The 19753-nt window shown below is 37.8% G+C and overlaps 1 protein-coding gene across 3 annotated transcripts in view; it reads left to right on the top strand.

The window, feature by feature from the left end:
* The window catches only part of LOC149821468 (DExH-box ATP-dependent RNA helicase DExH11-like), a 189862-nt gene that overhangs the window by 86402 nt on the left and 83707 nt on the right, over positions 1 to 19753 (top strand). The window lies entirely within an intron of this gene.

Genomic DNA, 19753 nt, shown 5'->3' with positions numbered 1-19753 from the left:
TCAAGCAAAGAGTATGCATCTTTTTTATAGTAAACAATCCCCACCTTCAGAAGTACTTTCATACAGATTTATTATCAGCTAAATGGTTATGGTAACATGGTAACAAGTGGCACTTAATCAGGTGTTAGACTCCGACCTAATTTGTGGGAGTTATAGAAAGGTTAGGTGGTTATGGTAGCATGGTAATAAGTGGCACTTGGTCAGGTGTTAGGGCTCTTAACTGTTTGGTGAGAATTATATAAAGGTTCAAGAACTAGGTTTTTTGAATTATTCCAACCTAGACAACCATGTAGGTTGCAATGAAACATTGGCTCCAGTGTCCTAGTATATGGCTTGCTGGTTGGCAATGTCTGGCTTCTTACCTCATTCTTAGAAACCTATTCTGACAATTACTGAACTCAACATCACTGATACAGTTGAATTATACCAATTTGACTATATGTTTGTCTGGCTGTTTGGTTGAGCAAGTGTTCAGACTGATGATCTGAAAATTATCTTATCTGAGGTTGATGTTTGTGTTCTTTACTGATTATATCAGGTCAACAAGTTAAACTCTATGTCACACCAACACTCCATTGCACCCACTGTGTAATAACCTCGATTTTTTAAATTAATTGTTTAAATTTATCTGAAAATAATAGGTATTTTTTTTCTAAAGTTGGGCGTGGGATCCGCATTTCGGATCCAGTATCCACAAAGGATCCTTATATATATATATGTATAATAACTTATATATATACATGTGTTTTTAAGAAAAATAACATAATATATACATATATATAACCTGTTAATACGTGGACCCGCAGGTGGATCCATTTGGATCCAACCTGCAGATCCACACCGCGAAACCTACGGATCCAAACCACGGATCCACGCTACAGCTGGGACCCGGACCCAAGCCGCGCCCCGTGTAATGAGGCGAGTTACAAAAAAAAGTATAAAATTATCGAACTCGGGTCGGGCTTGAACCCGACCCGTACCCGAAACCCATTAGGGTTATGAAATGCGAATGCGAGGGTTAAAACCCTCGCACGTTTCAAACCCCCGTTGCCTTCCCTTACGTTGAGAAAGGAAACCCCTTCGGGGTTTCCTGAATCGGGCTTCCCCGAGCCTTCAAGTAGTCGTAAGAGGGGAGGAGGGTGTTAAATTATGTACATAATCATATAATGTAATATATATATTATATATATATATATGGTAATACATATACATATATTAATATATATGTATATGTATCTACTCAAATATATATATAAAATATATATTTCTATTTGTTTAGTCATAAGGGTAGTTTAGTCTTTTCCCTATTTTTGCGCACATTCACTTTATGGATGTGATTGTAATTATTTTTATTTTTCTTTTTTGTTTTTTTCATTTCTTTTTGTATGTGTACCAAAAAGGTACCTTGGGGGGCCCACCAACATAGTTGTTGGGCCCTCTCCAACGGTCACATTTGTGACCGTTGGAGGGGCTCCAACGACTATGGGTGGAGCCCCTCCAAGGCCCCTCTTGTGGTGTTATAAATAGGGGTTCTCCCCTTTGTATTTTTTCATGGCTTTGAGTCAAAGCCCAAGTTCTCAATAAATTGATTCCATTATTTTTATGCCTTTGTGCATTTGTGAGTTATTTGTGGGTTGTGCTTTTTGTGCACAAGTGTTCTAAAGTGTTCTTATTGTGCTTTCGTGGTGGGTTCAATATCAAGAATATTAAGGTCTTGATATTAGTATCTTGTTGGAGATATTTTCACATGGTATCAGAACCTCGTTGGAAGAAAGAAGATCGTGTATCTCGCCTCTTGTAAAGCACCTCGAAAATCGTGCCCTCAAGCTAGTGAAGTTTTTGAGTAAAACATTTGCTCCGGGCAATATTTTAGAAGCAACTTTTGTCAAGAAAAGGTTGAAAATCCGTTAAGGTACGCTTTATTTTTCATCTTCTCCTCTCCATAATGGGTGAAAAAGACTCCCACTTCTCCCTTGGTTTTAAACTTAGTGGTTCAAACTACCATGTTTGGGCCGGCAACATGGAAGCCCATATCAAAGGGAAAGGTCTTTGGGGTTATGTTCAAGGTTTCATATCGGAACCCGAACCCAAGCTTTCTATTATAGAGAAAGGGGAAATCAAAATTCTTGAAGGAGAAGATAGACAAAAGGCCTTAGAAGAATATTCCAAAAGGCATGTTGAGTGGGAAATGAAGAACTTCAAAATATTGTCTTGGATTTTTTCGTCCGTTGAAACCAAGATCAATGCCAACATCATCAAATTTAAAAGGGCCTCCGAAGCGTGGTTATACCTTGAAAAAATGTATACGTCAAGAGACTTGTCTCACAAATACTACCTCCAAAAGAAAGCCTTGACTCTTCAACAAAATGATTTATCTATTCGGGAATATTTTGCCGAATTATCATCTATTTGGGACGAGCTTGCCATGCTCGAACCAAAATGGAGTGGAGAAGCTATTGAGTTAAGGCACAAACAACTTGAGGAAGATCATTTCTTCAACTTCTTAAATGGTCTTAGACCCGAATTTGAGCAAATTCGGTCCTCCCTCCTATCGGCTTTTACCTCCCCATCTATTGAAGATGTCATCACCAAGCTAAGTGGTGAGGAAACACGTATGGGGATTAGTAAAAATAACCCAAGCATTCTTGCTACACCTTCTCAAAATGACTATGAAGTGGTCAATGCCGTGTCAAGACCCGGTAATAATTTGAAGACCTACAAACCGCCCCATTTCAAAAATCAAGGGCAAAATGATCGATATGGCAAGAGAGATTATAGCAAGTTAACTTGCCATTTTTGTAAAGAACCGGGACATACAAACCCAATTGTCCTAAATGGAAGAAATTCCTCGCCGCGGCTTTAGCATCCCAATCGGAGGAACGGCCTTCAACATCCAATGAACCTCTTTCGCTTCATCAAATTATGGATGCTCTTCAACCTCTTCTCAAAGGAGGCACTTCGGGAGCCGCCATGTCATCTTCCTCCTCTCTTGGTAAGACATCTTGGCTACTTGATTCTAGTGCTTCGTTTCATATGACTCCAAGTCATTGTTTTCTTTCTAATTATTCTGAAAATCGCCTTCCATCTTTTGTCTCAACCGCGGATGGAACCCCTCTTGAAATTAAAGGAATGGGCAATTTTGCAAAACAAGATTTTTTTATCCCAAAAATTCGTCTTATTCCAAAACTAAACTTAAATTTACTTTCCGTTTCTCAACTCTCGGACTATGGTTGCGATATAAAGTTCTCTTCTAATAAATGTTGGATACAGGATCGCCAGTCCGGGAAATTGATTGGAGAAGGCTCTAGGAGAGGAGACCTCTACTATGTTGATTTTCTTAAAATTCCCAAGAATCAATTTTGTAATGTTGCTCAAAACAAAGATATTTATGTATAACATAAGAGATTGGGTCATCCCAACATTGTTAAAATCTCTTATTTGCCTTTTATTAAGCATCTTTGTAATGAAAATTTTGTTTGTAATGAATGTATTCTTGGAAAAATGAGAAGTCTTCCTTTTCCTCAAAGATCCATGTTTACAACAAAACCTTTTGAAATCGTTCACTCCGATGTATGGGGTCCAGCTCCGGTGATATCCAAGGGAGGCTTTTCTTACTATGTTATCTTTGTGGATGATTTCACTAGGTTTAGTTGGATATATTTTCTTAAACATAAATATGAAGTTTTTTCAACTTTTAAAACATTTCATATGATGGTTTTAAATCAATTCAATGGAAATTTGAAAATTTTTAGAACCGATTCGGGTGGCGAATACCTTTCCAATGAATTTAAAAGCTATCTTGAAAACTATGGAATTCTTCATCAAAAGTCTTGTCCCAAAACCCCCCAACAAAATGGGTTGGCTGAACGGAAACATAGGCATATTATTGAAACCACACGAACTTTGCTCATTTCTCAAAATATACCGAAAAAACTCTGGGCGGAGGCCGCTCTTACTTCTGTCTATCTCATAAATAGACGTCCATCTAAAAACTTGAACAAGATTTCCCCGTTTGAAAAATTATACGAAAAAGAACCTGATTATAGCAGGTTAAGGGTTTTTGGATGTAAATGTTTTGTCCTTACTGATAAAAATGACACTCTCCCCTAAGGCCATTACTTGTGCCTTTCTTGGTTACTCTGAAACTCATAAAGGTTTTCGCTGTTATGATGTTAAGAGTGATAAACTTTATGTTTCCAGAAATGTAAGCTTCTTGGAAAATGTTAGTGGTTTCGAAAAACTTGAAACTAATGATGAGAATATAGATTATTCTTTTCTGTTTGATTTATTAACTGAAGATGATGATACTAGCGATGATGAAACAAATCAAAATGATGAAACTCATACTGATCAACCCATTAATGAAGAACCACATAGAGATCCTATAACCTACTCTCATAGAGATAGGAGTACTTTTAGAAGTGCCCTCGAAAGATATGATAGTGAGTCTACCCCTTCAAGTGAAGGAAATCTTCGTAGGACCGAAAGATCAAGAAAACCCCCTTCTAGGTTCATCTCATATGAGTCTTTTTCACCAAAATATAGAGCCTGTCTAAGCGCCATTCACTCGTACATAGAACCTAGGGATTTTGAGGAAGCACGAAAATACCTAGAATGGATAGTTGCTATGAATAATGAACTTGAAGCCCTAAAGAAAGCAAAAACCTGGGAGTTTCAAGACCTTCCTAAAGGTAAGAAAGCAATAGGGTGTAGATGGGTGTTTAAAGTCAAAACTAAGAGTGATGGGTCTCTTGAGAGATATAAGGCCCGCTTAGTTGCAAAAGGGTATGGTCAAAAATATGGGATTGATTATGAGGAGACTTTTGCCCCCGTTGCTCGGATGGTCACCGTCCGATGTCTTATAACTGTTGCTTCAATAAATAAATGGAACATCTATCAGATGGATGTTAAGAATGCATTTTTAAGCGGAGATCTAAACGAAGAAGTATATATGGATGCTCCTCCTGGAATGGAGTATCCTAAAGGGAAAGTGCTTCGTCTTCGGAAAGCACTGTATGGTTTAAAACAAGCTCCCAAAGCTTGGTATGATAGGTTTAACTCTGTGATGTTAGATAATGGTTTTTCATCATGCTTTACTGATACTGCTTTGTTTGTTAGAAAGTCTAATGCAGGGATTGTTATTCTGTTGCTATATGTGGATGACATGCTTATTACTGGGAGTGATTCTAAAGGGATTAAAAGCATAAAGTCCATATTAAAGGATAAGTTTGAAATGTCTGATTTGGGTTTCTTAACTTATTTTTTGGGTATTGAGGTTGCATACTCTCATAGAGGGTATTTTTTGTCTCAAACTAAGCTTGCATCTGAGATTATTGACAGGTCAGGTATTACAGATGATAAAGTTTGTGAAACTCCTGCTATAGTAGGAGCAAAAATGAAGATTGATGATGGTGTTCCTCTCTCCGATCCTACTCCCTAGAGGCAACTAGTAGGCTCGTTGATGTATCTAAGTATCACCAGACCAGATATCACACATGCGGTGCATACGGCCAAGTCAATTTCAGCATGCACCAACTTCTGTTCACATGGGTGCTATCTTGCGTGTCGTGAGATACCTAAAGCACACTATTAATAAGGGAGTTTTTCTGTCTTCCTTTTCTGAGTTAAAATTAATTGCTTATACTGACTCTGATTGGGCATGTGACCCAAATAACCGTCACTCCACCACTGGTTTTTGTGTATTCTTAGGAGACTCATTGATCTCATGGAGATGCAAGAAGCAGCAAAAGGTATCTCTATCATCAACTAAAGCTGAATATCGTGCCATGGCGACTACTACCATGAAAATTGTTTGGATTCATCAGTTGCTGAAAGATATGGGAATCAAAATTGAAGGGCCTACCAAGCTTTGCTGTGACAACAAAAGTGCGATTTATATTGCTAAAAATCACACTTTTCATGAGCGGACCAAACATATAGAGATGGGCTGTCACTATGTTCGGGAGGCGTATCTCCAAGGAATCATTGACCTTCCATATGTCACGTCCGAGTATCAGTTGGCGGACTTCTTCACTAAAGCCTTGTGTGCTCCGTGCTTCAACTTCCTTCTTAGCAAACTCTCGGTCATCCTGCCCTAAGTTTGAGGGGGGGTGTTAAATTATGTACATAATCATATAATGTAATATATATATTTTATATATATATGGTAATACATATACATATATTAATATATATGTATATGTATCTACTCAAATATATATATAAAATATATATTTCTATTTGTTTAGTCATAAGGGTAGTTTAGTTTTTTTCCCTATTTTTGCGCACATTCACTTTATGGATGTGATTGTAATTATTTTTATTTTTCTTTTTTGTTTTTTTCATTTCTTTTTGTATGTGTACCAAAAAGGTACCTTGGGGGGCCCACCAACATAGTCGTTGGGCCCTCTCCAACGGTCACATTTGTGACCGTTGGAGGGGCTCCAACGACTATGGGTGGAGCCCCTCCAAGGCCCCTCTTGTGGTGTTATAAATAGGGGTTCTCCCCTTTGTATTTTTTCATGGCTTTGAGTCAAAGCCCAAGTTCTCAATAAATTGATTCCATTATTTTTATGCCTTTGTGCATTTGTGAGTTATTTGTGGGTTGTGCTTTTTGTGCACAAGTGTTCTAAAGTGTTCTTATTGTGCTTTCGTGGTGGGTTCAATATCAAGAATATTAAGGTCTTGATATTAGTATCTTGTTGGAGATATTTTCACAGAGGGGACCCTTACACCTGCGACTCCCTCCTTCTCACTCATCTCTCTCTTGATCTCTCTCTCTCCTCCTTCTTCCCTGCGTGCGATAAGGCCTCGACACTGGCTCTCTCTGGTACACCCTACGTCTCCTCCTCTTTGACCTCTCCTCTGCGTGCGGCGACGCTAACGATGCCGGCCTCCTCTCGCAGTGACGAAGGGAGCGCGACTGCATCCAAATCGCGACAGCCACCTTCAGAATGCCGGACGAGGTAGGTGGTACTGTCTTTTTCGTTAGGGTGTAGCGTGAGTCGAGTGTGCAATGTGCATTCAAGAAAAAAAAAGAGGGGGAAAAAGGGTTTCTGTTAACCCTAAACCGAAAACCCCAAATCTACGATTTGGGGGTTTCATATTTTTTTTATGAAGGGGGTTTGCATATGGATACAAAAGGGGTATTTTTATCGGGTGAAGCTAGTTGGTAATATTTTTTGATAAACTTAATGGAATGCGATTTCCCTGCTACTGTTTAGTCCCTGTTAAGAAGCATGATCCGTAGGTTCATACAGTGGTTCTATGGTGTATCTCGTTTCGAGTACGCTAGTCAGGACTGCTCAACCCAATTACGTAGGTTTAATCGGTGTAAAGGTGGTTTGCACACATGCACAAATTTCTGGTTCAACCAATATTTGAAATTTGAAACCTTTGAGGTGTTAATTTGTTAGTTGATTGATCGCAAGTTAGTATTGGGAAGACATAGAGTTGCGTTGCTTCATGAATCGTTGTCATTAGGACCTACATAATGCATTTAAGCTAGAGTTTCTTACTCGTACATTACTATCATTCTTCTGTTGAACTGTATTTCAGTTTGAACAGGTGAATCTTGCGATTCTTAATTATAGCTCAACAAGTTAAGAATCTGTATCTAAGTGTGGTAACAAACGGGAGACTAGTTGGAGACATAACTAATCCCTTGTGCGCTCATATGAATCCTTGTTGTTTTTTTATCTCTGAAAATTTCATAATCAAGGTTATGCACTGTACGAGTTTATGAAATATTCCACGACCAATGTGTCTTGAAAATAATGAGATTCAAACACATATTGTACGTGATGATCAAAGGACTATTTAGATGCATATTCTCTTATATTCATGGGCGATAATATAATGACTGAATTAGTTTTATATGTTGAGAGAAACGAATCGGACATTGCATGTGCTATGAGCTGAAAGAAAGGAAGGAGAGGAAGAAGAAGGCCATCTTCTTCTATCATCCAACGATTTTCCACCATCAATCTTGTCCTTTTTTTTCGATTCACGCAAAGGTACGAGTTCTTTCTTTTGAATCATGTGAGAAATCGAATACCGATTCGATTTCCTTACAATATTTAGTGCAAATCCATGGTTAAAGAGTGATTCTATGTGTTCACTCTAGATTACATGGATGAGGATCCATAGATCCTCTTTTATATGGGTGTTTTCGGTTCTTTACACATAATTTTTTTTTTTCTGTGTATGAGGTTTTTATACAAAAACACTCATATTGGGTTATGATCGAGATTTATATCTGTTTGTTATGATCAAGATTTATGCTTGTATATATATATATATATACCCTATGTCACATGGGTGCGGGTGCGGGCGCGGGTGCGGGGATTCGGCACTTCCAAAAAACCCGGGTGTGGGGGTGCGGCAGGGGCAAAAATGTAATAAGTAATATATATATATATATATATATATATATATATATATATATAAAGGGGGTTGGGGAATAGGCGGTTTTTTTTTTTTTAAACTTTGCAACTGTCAGCAGCTGACAGACAGCTGCTGTCAGCAGCTGACAGACAGCTGCTGCAGCTGTCAGCATCTGTGCGTGAAAAACTTACTTTATGCTAGTCTGTCAGCAGCTGACAGACTAGCATAAAGTTTTTTTTAAAAAATTTCGAAGCCCATTTGGGCAATTTTTTTTTTTTTAAAATGGACATTAATGATCCTGGGTGCGGTCAACGCACCCAGGATCGAGTTGACCGCACCCGGTGCGGCACCCGCACCCGCGTTGAGTCGCGTCGACGCGGGTGCGGCACCCTCCTAGCCGAATCCCTGTGACATAGTCTATACCTTAATCTGCGTTTTCTGTTCTTGAATTGGGTTCATGCTGGATATAGTTTGAATGACTTGATCGATGCTTATAAAACTGTTTTTTTTAGACACAGTTAAGATCAATGCTTAGGTGATGATTAGGTTTGCAAAATTGTTTTCAAGTTAATTGATTCAGCAAATTGCATATGGTTATATCCAGATTCTCATATGAAAAGTGTTCATGTTATCCCCTGGTTTACATGTGTTAAAGATTTAATTTTTCTTTCTACGCATGTGAATGTATGGACATGTGCATTTATTGAAAACATGGATTATGAAAGTTTATTGTTATTGCACTCGCATGCTTATATACTTGTATGCATGTTTTGCCAAAGGTGAATCAAGGAAAGAATAATTTTTCTCTTGTGCTTAGAATCAACATGTTATGCTTGATTAAGACATTAGTGCAAGGTTACTTGCATATGCATGTGCATACATGAAATTGATGTATTTTGGCACGTACCTCATGGCGTGCGTGTTCACATATTTTAATTGAAACTGGTTCATGAACAAAAGTATGCATTTGACTTGAGTATGTATCCGAATTGAACAAAGACATGCTTATTAATATTTTTGTGGCATACACATGATATATGTTTGCATTTCTGAATGTGCATATAAATTTCCCGAAGGTGTGGTGTGCATGTATTTTTGGTTCTCGAGACACGTCAAGATTTGGAATTATTTATATGCTTTGACTTGATGTGACATGCTTAATCTTCATACTATATGAAGTTTGTTTCAAATGCATGTGCATACATGCATTGATGTGTGCTTCACATGTATATAAATGCGTGAGTTGTTTAGTTGTCCCAATTGAGGTGATTCATGAGTGAATACATGTATGTGGAATGATTTCATAAAGACACATGCACATGAATGATGAACACATGCATATGAATGTGACATATCATGCACATGGTTAAATTGACATATAAATATGCATTTAGAAGTATGTTGACATCATTGCATGCATTGCACGCTATGGTTTTTGCGTATGATACATCGATGGTTTAAATGCATCATCATAGGCCTGAAGAGCCTTGAGCTTTGGTTTGCTCTTTCTTTAATTGTTTAAATGCATCGCAAAAATCACATTTATTTTTATTTGCACTATGTTGCACTGTTCTTAGAGTCTCACTTGGTTTAGGAAGAGGGAGTCTCACCTAGTAACATTTAAAAGTGGGGTTAATACGAGTCAGATAGATTTTTTCCTACTTAGAAAGAGAGATAAGGGTTGTTGCATCGATTGTAAGGTTATACCGGGAGAAAGTGTAGCTACACAACATAGAGTCTTAATTTTAGATCTTAGAATTAGACAATGCCGCAAAAGAGATAGACATAGGATAGATCCTAGAATTAAGTGGTGGGCACTGAAAGGAGCTAAACAAGGAATGTTTGTAGAGCAGGTAGTTAAGGAAGCTGATTGGTGTCTCGAGGAGGATTCAGAATCAATGTAAAATAAGATAGCGGGTGGCATGAGAAAAGTGGCTAAGGAGGTATTGGGTGAGTCTAAAGGCGGTGCACCACTAGGTAAGGATACATCATGGTGGAACGAGGATGTCAAATTAGCTATTAAGGTTAAAAGAGAGTGTTATAGAAATCTAAGAGTCGTGATAATGAGAATTTGGAGAAGTATATGATAGCAAAGAAGGAAGCTAAAAAAGTTGTTCGAAACGCGAGGGCTAAGGTATATAAGGAGGTTTATAACAAGTTGGATACCAAAGAAGGCGAGAAGGATATTTATAGGCTTGCAAAGATGAGAGATAGGAAATCGAAGGATTTGGGTATGGTTAGATGTATCAAAGATGAAACGCAAAGGGTTTTAGTCAAAGATGAGGAGATTAAGGAGAGATGGAAAGATTATTTTGATAAGCTATTTAATGATAGTCATGCTCAAGATCTTCGAGACTTCTCCATTCCTTTTCATGAGATAAATCGTGACTTCATGCGCAAGATTCAAAAGAAAGAAATTGCAGAGGCTTTGAAGAAAATGAAATCAAGAAGGGCAGTTGGCCCAGATGGTATACCTATCGAGGCTTAGAAATGCTTGGGAGAGAAAGGTTTAGAATGGTTGACAAATCTTTTTAACTTGATTTGGCGAACAAATAAGATGCCTAATGAGTGGAGGAAGAGTACTTTGGTGCCTTTATATAAGAATAAGGGTGATATACAAGATTGCACAAACTATCGAGGTATAAAACTCATGAGTCATACTATGAAACTTTGGGAGAGGGTGATTGAGTCTAGGTTGAGGAAGGTTGTCATGATATCGGAGAATCAATTTGGTTTTATGCCTGGAAGATCAACTATGGAAGCTATACATCTTCTTAGACAACTTATTGAAAGATATAGAGAGAGGAACAAAGATTTGCATATGGTTTTTATTGATTTAGAGAAGGCATACGATAGAGTACCTAGGGACGTTCTCTGGTGGACAATGATGAAGAAAAGTGTTTCTCTCAAGTACATTAGTATAATTAAAGATATGTATGAAGGAGTAGTAACCAATGTCCGCACTTGTGGAGGGGTGACAACCAATTTTCCGATAACGGTTGGGTTACATCAAGGATCTGCTTTAAGCCCTTTCCTATTTGCGATAGTGATGGATGAGCTTACGCGATCAATTCAAGAAAATGTACCGTGGTGTATGTTATTTGCTGATGATATTGTTTTGATTGATGAGTCTAGAGCTGGGGTTAATGCCAAGTTAGAATTATGGAGACATACATTGGAAGCTAGAGGTTTTAAGTTGAGTAAGAGTAAGACTGAATATATGGAATGTCGGTTTAGTAAGCAACGAAGTAGTGAAGCTTGGTGAGCAAGAAATACCGGTGAATGATTATTTCAAATATTTGGGATCCATCATTCAAAAGTATGGAGAAATTGATGGAGATGTAAATCATAGGATAAAGGTTGGGTGGATGAAATGGAAAAGTGCAACTGGAGTGCTGTGCGATCGTAGAATGCCATTGCGGTTGAAGGGAAAGTTTTATAGGACGACTATTAGACCCGCTTTACTATATGGTACAGAATGTTGGGCTGCCAAGAGACATCATATTCAAAAAATGAGTGTAGCTGAGATGCGGATGCTTAGATGGATGTGTGGAAATACCAAGGTTTTAAAACCCAGTGACTCGGGACTCGACTCGTTCTTTATTGACTAGTGACTCGGCGGGTCAACTCGGTGACTCAGACCGGGTTTTGTTAACTTTTGATTTTAAAAGAAAAACAATATATAATTTGTCTCAAACCATGTTTTTCAGTAAACAAGAGATGTTTTTTGGCTCCATGCAGAATCTTGGGTTGAACTGAAATAAGGAGATCGTAGCATGTGGATAAATTGTTCATTAATGAGCAATAAGTTGGAAAGGTGGAATGAAAGAGCACAATTTATTCCAGTTACATAGATGCCTTTATGCATTAAAAATGCACATGCCTATAAAGAAGAGATAAATTTTTGTTGGATGTGATCAGGCAAGGTGAGGACAATTGGTTCTGATTAAAGGGGTATAGCCTATATGAGATACAAAGAAAATATGAAGTCTGAAAGGACAAGAAAGATGCACCAAGTAGATGTTGGAACTCTATGGATGTTAAGGCCAAAGTTATGTATGACTTTGTTCCAGTTTCTTGTCTATTATGCCTTCATAAAGATGGGGCAAAGAGGAAAGGTGTGAGGAGAAAACCAAATTCTTCCTTGTTATATAGTCATGTTAGTAAAGTTTAAAGCAAAATATTAAATTTATTTATGCAAAGAAACTGCAAAAAATATAATTGTGTAGAACATAATAAAAGCAGCAATCTACTTGATCATAAAATATTAATTAGCTGTTGTTGAATCTGAAGATTGTTCTGCCTGATGCTTCTAGAAATATCCAATAACATTTACCTTAGATCATAGTCACATATTGTCTTCTTTACATATTGAAGACATTAAGAAAGTAACAACAATATTCTCAATAATATTACAAATTTTTTTTATTCTGAAATACTCAAAAAATCAAATTTTAAACATTCCAGAACTCGCCCGAGTCAGGCCGAGTCAAGCCGAGTCAGGCCGAGTCAAGCCGAGTCAGGCCGAATCACAGTCGAGTCTTTGCAGACCGAGTTTAGCTTGCTGGGTTGACTCGCTGGAGGGCCGAGCCGAGTCAGCCGAGTCACCGAGTTGACTCGGCGAGTTTTAAAACCTTGGGAAATACAATAAAAGATAAGATTCGGAACGAGGAGATACGTAAGAAGGTAGGTGTTGCACCCATTGAAAATAAGATGCGAGAGAATCGTTTACGGTGGTTTGGACATATTCGGCGAAGGCCTAATGATGCTCCAGTTAGAAGGTTGGAGAAATGGGAAAATATATTAGTTAAAAGAGGTCGGGGTAGGCCTAGGAAGACTTGGATGAAGATGATAGGAAAGGATATGAATGCTTTGAACCTCACTGAGGACATGGCATTGGATAGAAATGATTGGAGGAAAAGGATTCATGTGGAAGACCCAAAATGATTTTCTTTTTTGGTTCATATCGCTGACCCCAATTGTTTTGGGATGAAGGCGTAGTTGTTGTTGTTGCTGTATGTTGCACTGTTCTGTGTTTCCACGAGCGGGAGTCCCGTGATGGTTTTCGCAGGGGTAAATGCGAGCTTTTGCCTTGTTTTTGCATGTTGAATTGCAAAACTCAATAATTGGTTTTTAATAAAAAGATAATGAATAAAAACACTGTAATATACGTTCTGGGATATCCCATTTGGAGGATGGGGATGCTGTATGTTGCACTGTTCTGTGTGTTTTATTTTTGTGCCCTGAACCTGATATTAAGGTTTATTCTTCTGACCACGGTTTTAGGGAGAGTCCGCCACTTTACTTGGGGGTAGTGTGTTCGACACAACTATTGTTTTGCTACCAAGGAAGTGACACTTGTGGTCGTGGGGTGTCCCTTGTGTCCTTGACATTAGATGTGGATGTCTAATATTCTGATGGACGGTGTTGTTTCCTGATATCGGTCGAGGGCTAAGTTTGAAACCCAGTAATAAAATACAAATTGTGTGCTAAGCTACCCTGAGAACCTAACTTGACCACGGGGATTTTACTCGTTTAGCGTATCCGCGGGGAACGATAATTAATTAAAAAGAGAAACTTAAATTGTATCCATTTAATAGGGCATGCATATGGAAAGGTAAAACTCTTATGAAAGATAATCAAGTATTCATGCATTGTACATAAATCATGCATAATCCTGCTATGCATTAGACCATGTATATTTTACCTGTTCCCTTAATCGTTACATGATGGTGAAGGCATGAAATTTAATTTTTAATGCATGCTAAATGCCCTGCTTACTTAAATTGTAATCCCTGATATTGCTTAATGTTCTCTCATGCTTTGAAATTATTCTCTATTGCATGGAGGCTTAATTGAAATTATGAAGTTGTCATAATTTCTTTTCTCTAAATGATTGCATGAAATCTTATTTGTATTCGTTATGCTTATTTGTTTCATTAGAAGTACATGTGCTCAGGATTTCGGTTCTGACACCCTGCTTCTATGGTTTTTCACAGTCGTAGGTGATCAGTGAAACGATTGGTTTTTGGGAGAGTTACGAGTGTCACATTCTTGCTGTACGGTTCACAAATGGACAATGTGACTCAGTTTTTTCGTTATTTACATTTATGTCATTTAAATAACTCTGATATGTCTCTTGCAATTATTGCTTAAACATTATTTCTTTCAAATAAATGAATAATGATTTGGTTTGGTATGGGTGATAAGTGTCAGCTCTATTGTGGTGTGTTTGATTATCCAATTGGGAGTGAAACTGTAAAGATCCCGAATCTCTGGGTATATTTTCGCATTTGTTTAAAAAAAATCTGCATTTTCAAGAGGTATGAGTTGGGGTCGTTACACACTGAACCCGTGTTAACCCAGCAGGACACGGGTACGGGTACTGGACGCGGTGCGAGTACATGCCGGGTCGATGTAATGAAATGTGGTCAACACAAACAAGTGTCTCTTATAGCCAAAAACTGTTAAGATAACATGATATGGTTCTGGATCCACGTCTGGTCGAGATCCATATATTATGTTTTGTATTTTGCACATGCTTGTATTTTATGTTTATAATCAGGGATATTATTGTCCATAATCTTTGTAAAGTGCTGTATATAAACACAGTTTTCTAGGTCACGATCGATGACCATTCTGCGCAGCCCCTTGCCTCCTCCCATCTACCTTCTGCTGATAGTGAAGACGTGGTTGAAACTCTGAATTCGAACATGGTATCAAAGCAGGTTGAATCGATCTACGCCCATTGAATGTTGGTCATTTTCTCTTCCTTTCTTCTATTTCCTATTCTTCCTTACTTCTCTTCTTTTCTGTTTCACGACAGATCTGCTTTCTCTTCAGATCTGGGTCCCTTCTAATCTACCTCTCATTCTTCTCATTTTTTTCTTTTAAAGGACAGATCTGATCACTTCAGTTTTGGTGTTGTTTTTTTGTCTAAAGAACAGATCTGACGTGCTATTTTCTGTCCAAAGAACAAATCATGTCAGATTTGGTGCTGTTCCTATTATCGTCCTTATTCCTTCTAACTAAAGGATCGTCCTAAAATCAAATCACGTTAAATCTGATTTGTTTTTCTTCTAAAAAACATCTGATTACCCTTGACACAGGTCCTTTTCTATAATCATTCAATCTCTCTAATTTGTTCTTTGGACAGATAGATCATCTTTTATTCTTTATTCCCTATTTCTCCTTTTATATTTCTTATCTCCATATAAACTGTTTGATTCTGCATATTATTACTGTTGGCTGAAATTTTCTCCAGCCTGCATATTATAAACTGTTTGACGTCAATTAATTTTGTTTTGGAATCACGTCATCAATCATTCTGGTATATTGGGTCTTCATAAAGACCTGTGCTGCCGTTCTGATATATAACCAGTAACCAGAACTCATTCTGCGCAAAAAAAGAAGTGCGCAACAAAAAGTCTGAAATTAAAGACATCTGAAAGTTCCTCTTTTTTAATCCATGATTGAAAGATATGGATTCATCCTCTACTCATTCTGGTCTTTCCTCTAGCTTTCTGAGTCAACTTGTCTTTGAAAAACTCAAGCATTTAAATTTCTTGACCTGAAAACGACAAATAATTCCCTTCATACAAAGCCAAGATCTTTTTGGGCACCTAGATGGATCAACTCCAGCCTCGTTTCAATTTATCACGTAGGAAATACAAGTTGATAAAGGGGTTGTCTCATCTTGGATTCTTTAAAATCCTGACTTCACGGTTTGGATGAAAAGAGACCAAGCACTAGTCGCGTACATCACCTCTACTTTATCCTAAGAAATACTGATTTCTATTCCAGACGATTGTTCAACCGTTGAATTATAGAATATGTTGGCTCAAACCTATTCTCAAATGTCGGAAGCAAAATTTTTATATCTCAAGCGAGAATTTCAGTCATTAAAGAAGGGCACTATGTTTGTTATGGAATATCTGTACAAGGTAAAAAACATCACAGATCAATTGGCTCTTGTTGGATGTGCGATTTCAGAGAGAGATAAGGTGCAACAAGTTTTAAGCGGATTGAGAGCTATGATGTTCTTGTCACGTCTCACATGCTTGCCTGTTTTACCCCGTTTTGAAGACTTACGGGCTAAACTTTTACATTATGAGATCAATTTGAAAAACCTTTCTGATGGTGATAGTGAGCAACTTGACTCACAAAAATGTTTTCGCTACTGGGCTGGTTTATGGACAAGGTCGTGGTGGAGGAAATAATCATCGCGGAGGTAGAGCTCGAGGACGATGTGGTGGACAAAGGGGACGTGGGTTGCTTCCTATCCCAAACATGGCTCCTAATGCTCATGTAGGAAATCCAAGAAATATTCTCACATGCTTTTTCTGTAATAAAAAGGGGTACATTAAAGCTGATTGTTGGTTCAACCCTCAGAACAACCCTTAGAGCAAAGGCAAGAATTCCATTATTCAATCAAACAGGCAAACTGATGAGAGTAAATCTAGTGGAGATATGCAACAACTTTTATTGGCAGCCCTTTCAAAGATGACGATAGCACAGGATGACTAGGGAGTATGGTATATAGACTCTGGAGCAGCCACCCATGTCACGGGAGATGCAGGTAAACTCTCAAACTTATCTCCTTATTTCGATAACGACGGTATTGTCACTGGAGATGAAACTCATCATTCCATTTCTCATACTGGGAATGCCATAATACCCTTCTTAAATTCATCCATAAAACTGTTCAATGTTCTACATGCTCTTAATATAAAAAAGAACATTATTTTTGTCTTCAAACTTGTTGATGATACACATTCTTCTGTCGAATTTACTCTCTCTTCTGTGTATGTCAAGGACCTTAAAACGAGGGAGACATTCGTTAAAGGGGAGCGATGATGAAATATGTATATCTTTAAGGAAGATCCTTTTGTTCGTGTTTCTGCTCCTGTCGTCTTAAAGCCTTTGTTGGAGTCCGTCTTGAAGCCTTTGTTGGAGTCCGATGAATCCTCTTCTAAATGTCTTCTTAGTCTGTCTAAATGTATTAAGTCAAATATTTGACATAGTCGACTTGGTCACTGTAGTTCCTCTTTTTTTGAAAAACTTGTAAGAGATAATCTTATCTCCTCATCTGGTTTGAGTCCTACTTTTGGCAATGAGAAATGTTTAAGTTGTCAATTATGCAAGAGTCATGTTCTTCCTTCAATTCAATTAATAAAAGAGCTTCAAGACCTTTTGAGATTATCTACTCTGATGTATGAGGACATGCACCTACTTGTTCATTTTCGGGTAGCCGATACTATGTTGTTTTCATTGATAGTTATTCTCGTTATACCTGGATATACTTTATGAAACATAAATCTGAAGTTCCTCAATTGTTCAGAATGTTTCATGCCTTTGTCAAAACTCAATTTTTGTCAAATATTATGAATTTTCAGTGTGATGTGGGAGGTGAATACACTTTAAATGACTTTATTGCTTTTCTTCAAAACAATGGTATAAATTGCAGAGTTTCTTGCTCGCACACACCGCAACAAAATGGTGTGGCCAAACGGAAACACTGCCACATTGTTGAGAGTGCGATGAGTATGTTGCATGACAGTCATATTCCTATTGAGTTATGGACATAAGCTTTTCACTCGGCGGTTAATATTATAAATCGTTTGCCGATGGTCATTTTAGCCAATAAATCTTCTTATTATACCCTTTTTGGCCAACACCCAGATTATGATAATTTACGTGTTTTTGACTGTGTTTGTTATGTGCACATTGATAAATCATTAAGAAATAAGTTTCAGGATAAAGCTTCTAAGTGCAGATTTATGAGATATGCGGATGATTATAAGGGATATCGTTGCTATGAGCCTCTGACCAAGCGTGTTAAGATCTCCAGGAATGTGGTTTTTGATAAGCAAAATTTTGAAGATGGGCATTCTTCACAAAATTCGAGTCATGGTGTTGAGGTTTATTCTCCATGGCTGAATATCGAGTTGTTTGCTAACATCGACGGAGAGTGTTCATCTGATTGCAGTGGTGCTCCCATGTCTATTCTTGTTCTGGATGAAACCTCTTGCACAACTCAAATTGAGATTGACAATTTGCCGCCCAAGGAGATTGAGAAGTTTTCAGGACCAGTCTATACGAGAAGAGCAACAAAAACTACTCCCACCATTACTGATGTGATTGTTGATGAACCTGAAAATTATTCCTTTGTCAGGAAATCTGAAAGAATTTGACGCCCAATTCAGAGATGGGTTAGTTATGATAATTTCACTCTGGATTTTCAGTTATTTTTGTCACAGGTTGAAAAGCAAGATGAACCTACTACCTTCTATCAGGCATTCAAGTCACACAAGTGGATAGAAGCAATGAATGAAGAAATAGAAGCGTTACATGAATGTTAAACATGGGAAGTTGTTTCCAAACCCAATGATAGAAATATTGTAGGGTCTAAGTGGGTTTATAAGATCAAGTATAAACCTGATGGGAGTATTGAACGACACAAAGCAAGACTTGTTGCACGTGGTTTCACTCAAGAATACGGCCATGATTATGATGAAACTTTTAGTCCTGTGGTCAAGATGGGGACAATTCACATCATATTATCTCTAGTTGTTCACCACAAATGGACATTGAGCCAAATGGATGTGAAGAATGCTTTCCTTCATGGGGCCCTTAAAGAAGAAGTTTATATGGAGCAACCACCTGGATATGCGAAAGATCCTAAGGCGTATGTTTGCAAATTGAAGAGAGCTCTTTATGGTTTAAAACAAGCATCACGGTCCTGGTTTGATAATTTTTCTTTCAAAGTTCAAAATCTTTGTTTCCGCAGATGCACTCTTGATCACTCACTCCTTATATTCAGGGAAGGGCATACAATCACATTCTTATTGATTTACGTAGATGACATAATTATCACGAGCAACTCTTGCAGTCATATCCAGACAGTCAAGGAATTCTTAAGTCAGAATTTTAAAATGAAGGATTTTGGAGAACTGAGATACTTCCTTGGAATAGAAGTTGACAGGAAAGACAATGTGTTGACCCTGACACAACATAAGTATACTTTTGACTTGTTAAATAGAGCGGGAATGAAAGATTGCAAGCCTTTAGCTACTCCTAGCGTTTTGCAGCAGAAGTTGAGTTCCCACGATGGAGACTTATATGATGATCCCACCAGATACCGAAGTATAGTCGGAATGCTCCAGTATCTTACCTTCACTAGACCTGGCATTGTCTATTTTGTAAATCGAGTGTCTTATTTTATGCATGAACCTCTAACTGGGCAAATGGATGCAGTTAAACGAATATTGAGATACTTAAAGGGTACAGTGGGAGATGAACTTGTTTATAAGAGGAATCTTATAGATAGTGGGGCTCATAAATTTTTTATCTATACAAATGCTGATTG

The sequence above is a fragment of the Nuphar pumila genome, chromosome 12, assembly GCF_984573655.1.
Source record: "Nuphar pumila chromosome 12, dmNupPumi1.hap1.1, whole genome shotgun sequence".
Classification (NCBI taxonomy): Eukaryota; Viridiplantae; Streptophyta; class Magnoliopsida; order Nymphaeales; family Nymphaeaceae; genus Nuphar; species Nuphar pumila.
Note: the sequence above shows the minus strand (reverse complement) of the source record. Positions and strands in the feature narration are given on the sequence as shown.